At 34.7% G+C, this 4,485-nt stretch overlaps 1 pseudogene; it reads left to right on the top strand.

Annotated features, from left to right (window-relative positions):
• Window positions 1-914: 914 nt before the first annotated feature.
• LOC114696792 lies at window positions 915-3,520 on the top strand (annotated as a pseudogene).
• The last annotated feature ends 965 nt before the right edge of the window (window positions 3,521-4,485 follow it).

The following is a 4,485-nucleotide window of genomic DNA, read 5'->3' as shown; positions in this document are numbered from 1 at the left end:
AACGTCAAAATCCTCCAAGTCATTAAAAAACAACACAAATGATACTCAAATTGTTCCATGAAATTTAAATTGAGGAAGATAACCAATCTTGTTCTATAAAGACAGCATCTCCATAGTGTTAAAACTAGATAAGAACACAGTAAAGAAGGACAAATAAGAACTAGATTTCTTGATGAAAACAGATGGAAAAGTTCTCCATTATTATAACAAATTTCCCTGCTACCTACTTCTGTTCCCATGTCTTTCCCTAATCTATTTACTCCACCCTTACCCTCTACTTAGCTTCCACATCATTCCACCCTTATTACTCCTAGACCTCAAACTTCTTTTTGTAATTAAAATGTAGTCACATAATTTTCCTCTATTTGTTTTTCTACCTCCAACTCCTCCCTTGTCCTCTCAAATTCTTGGCCTCCATTAATTACTATTGTTATGTACGTGTATATAAACACATAAATATATAAATATAACATGCAGAGTTTGCTCATTGTTGTTTGAATATGCATGATTTCAGATGACCGGTTTGGCTCCTCATTGTGGGAAGACTACTTATCCTGTTTGCAGAATTCCTTAATGTCCTGATGCTCCTTGGCCTAGTGGTATGAATCTGAGATTTCTTCTTTCCACATCAGCATGTATGTGGATGTTGCCCTTGATAAGTCTTATTTAGGCAGGAATATGGAGATATCACGGCTGAAGCTTCCACGACATTTCCATGATACACAATTTCACTGAAAATTTCCTGGTATGGTAGCTCTAAAAATCTTTCTATCACTTCTTTCTTGATGTTACCTGAGCTATATTATAGATATACTAATTGGAGCTGTGCATAGAAGTCAGTTGTTCTCTGCATTTTGACTATGTATGGTTTTATGTATTTGTCTCTATCTACTGCAAAAAGATGCTATTTGATAATGAACAAGAGGTATGCTTATCTGTGTGTATAATAATCATCTTTGGAATAGAATTAGGAACCATACAGGTTTAGGAAAATGACAGGAGTAGGTTTTCCTCTATGATCCATAAGCCTACTAGTTCTGCGTAGTTTTCAGTTTCTAGTACCCAGAAAAGATTTCATTCTTTTTAAGTGGGCCTTAAGTGCTATTACACAGCTATTGGTTACCACCAAGATATAATTGCCACTATTGCACTTTTAGGGTTATCTTGTCATGCTGGTTATTATTGTACTCCAACAGCATCATAGATGGGTAGGATTACTGTTTGCTTCCATCCATTTAAAGCTTTCATAGTGCCTTCCAGTACTACAAAAGCTTGTCCTCATAGAGGAGGCTTTGAGGTCATATCTAACTTGGATCCTGTGAGCCCTGTTTCCATAGTACATGGTCTCTTCAGTAGTAAGGATTTACATTTAACCTGTGGAAACAACCACGGGGGAATAGCCTGTATTGCATTGGGAGTATTTTGGACTCCCTTACTAACAACTCAAAAGGCAGTTTCTCATGCATGTTCCTGATGATTTGTTAGATAGACTGTGGTTCTTGGGCACGGGGGCGGGGGAGGGGGAAACATTGCCAGTCCAAATGGCTTAATTTTACTTAAAGTATAAATGTATTATATTTAATTTTGAGTAAATAAAAATACGACTCCATTTTGGCATTTTCAATCATCCTTAGCGTTATGACTGTGGATGAAATGTGACCATCTGTATTAAGCTTCTACTCTGCCACCAGAACATCCCTGCCATGAGGAACTCTAGCCTCAAAATAGGGATCCAAAATAGACCCTTTCTTCTCTTAGTTGTTCTTATGGCATTATGTCACAGCAACAAGAAACAAGCCCTCAGGGTTTATTATCAGAGGCTTGCATTTTGGGGTTGTGGGTCTGAATCTTGACTGAAGAATGTTTTGGAAATGTTTTTCCATAAGCTATTATTTGACATTAATCTTTGTCATCTCAAAGGCATAGTTTCATGATTACTTAGTGCCCCTCATCGCTATCTGTCTCATTTTAGATATCTATATTCTGTGTCTAGAAGTCATATAGATGATTTTCTCAGGAATAACTTTGATCTCAAACAGAAAATAGATGATCAAAAATATTTATAAATATAAAGAACTATTATATATGTGCTTATCAATGAGAAAAGAATTCCTTATTGAATAAAATGCACAAGAAAAACTACCAGAGAAAAGGATATGCAGAACCAGTTACACCTTGAATGCTTCACAACAATTAGATGTGACAATTCCACTAAATGAAGGACAGATGCTCTTACATTTCACAATCTTGTGAAGCAACAAGAATGGGTGAATCAGCAAACAGAAGCTAATGAAAGGCAAAAAAAAACCCTTCAAGCCAAACTCAAACCTCTCACAGATAATAATTCTTCATTATCTTCTTCCAAATCTGAACCCAAAAAATCCAGTCAATGGACCAGAAAATGAGCCTCTTTTTTGATCAAATTTACTGCAACTGTTGACTTTGGCAGAGCTTTAGGAACAGGAGGAAAATTTAAGCATGGATTAGGACATCTCAAAAAGAAGAGCCAAAGATACAGGTAGAACTTGAATGACTGAATAGAGTCATAAATATTCAAATATGGGAGTTCAAAGGAATCAACGATAAAAATAATTCACAGAAGAAAAATTATCCAGTATTAAATGAATGATAATAATTACTTTATCCACTTTGGAGAGGTAGCTTTAGTGAAATATAGAAAACTTCTGACCTGCATAAGCAAAAATAGGCTGCTGTAAAGATACAACAGCTTAATAAAAGCTGGAGAGATGAGGAAAAAGTAAACAACTACAAACCTGCTACAGAATATATAGAATAAAGAGCATGATGACCCCAGAATAAAGTCTAGAGGTATTTTTCCTGAATACAAATATATTTTATACAGTATTAGAATAGTGTAAAGTAAAAGATTTGGATTTTTACCTGAAACAATACAAATTAGTGTCAGAGAAAGAAATTGAATCTATAATGATGCAAATCATAAATAACAAAAGATATTTCAATGAGATCAAGCCTCCTAATACACATTATGAACTTAAACTAGGATATATCTTTCTGCTTGATAGAACAGCATTTTTTTAGAAGTCAAAAGACATGTACAAGATTATGAATGATGATAACTATGGTATAAAAAATGGATTTTACTTTCCAAGAGATGGTCACAGAGAGTTTGTTACCTCCTGGGTGTTCTGTAATTGTAAAGGAAACACCAGTGATCTCCGACAAGGTTGACATGTAATCATTTGGAATCATCTTTCAGTGTCTCTGTGGTAGAAAACCATTTTGACAAAATCAAAGTTACCAACTAATTTTTATAAGAAAATTCAGTATTAAATACCAGGTCTATTTCTCTGTAAATTCAGTTATAAGCAAGGAATCCAAAACATTTATAAAAATACTGTTTGGAATACCAGAAAGATCTATTTTTTATGTAGCAATTAATTCTCCCAAACATGATAAGGTCAAATTCTTTATGAATCATCCGTATGGACAGAATAACACAATATTCTCCTTGACTTTCTTCTTGAAGCATAATTACTGAATTTCTTTGAAAGAAATCATAGAACAATTCATTCCAAGTCCTAAAAGTCTATGGCAGACAATCTATATTAAAATACTTACCAAAACAATCCACCAAATCTGAAGAAGAAAGAAAAACTTTCCATTAAATATAACTGGCCTCAATTCTCCAATCAAAAGACACAGGCTGACTGGACTGATCAAGAAACAAAATCCATGTATGATTTGTCTACATGAAACAGATTTTAACTTTTAAGTTAGACACTGTCTTAGACTAAAAAGGTGAACAAAACCACTTAAATCAGAGGGGACCAAAAAGAAAGCAGGCACCACTATCCTATTATCTGACAAAATTGATTCAAAAAGAAACTCATCAGAATAGATTAAAAGGTATGGTTCGTTTTTATTAAGGAAAGAGCTAAACAAAAAGACATTAATACATTAAACGTATATGCACCAAATTCTGAGATGCCAAATTTAATAGTAATCACAATAATAAACTACTACTAGAATTAAAGACACAGAATAACAGCAATCCCTTTATGATGGGTGATTTCAATATGTCACTTTTTCAATAGACAGATCATCTGGACAAAAATAAACAGAAATATCAGAGTTAATTGACAACATACATCATATGGATTTAACAGATATATACAGAATAATCCAACCAAGCAGTAAAAAAATACATTTTACTCAGTAGCACACAGTACCTTTTATACAATAGACCACACACCAGGGCATAACACAACACTTTAGCTCTTGTGGCCGGGCGGTGGTGGCGCACGACCTTTAATCCCAGCACTCGGGAGGCAGAGGCAGGCGGATCTCTGTGAGTTCGAGGCCAGCCTGGGCTACCAAGTGAGTCTCAGGAAAGGCGCAAAGCTACACAGAGAAACCCTGTCTCGGAATAGCTCTTGTGTTCTATCTGACCACAGAGCAATAAAACTTAAAATTAATATCATACATATGCCTTATAGAATAAGA

This window comes from Peromyscus leucopus, chromosome X, assembly GCF_004664715.2.
Source record: "Peromyscus leucopus breed LL Stock chromosome X, UCI_PerLeu_2.1, whole genome shotgun sequence".
NCBI lineage: Eukaryota > Metazoa > Chordata > Mammalia > Rodentia > Cricetidae > Peromyscus > Peromyscus leucopus.
This window is presented reverse-complemented; position numbering and strand designations above follow the sequence as displayed.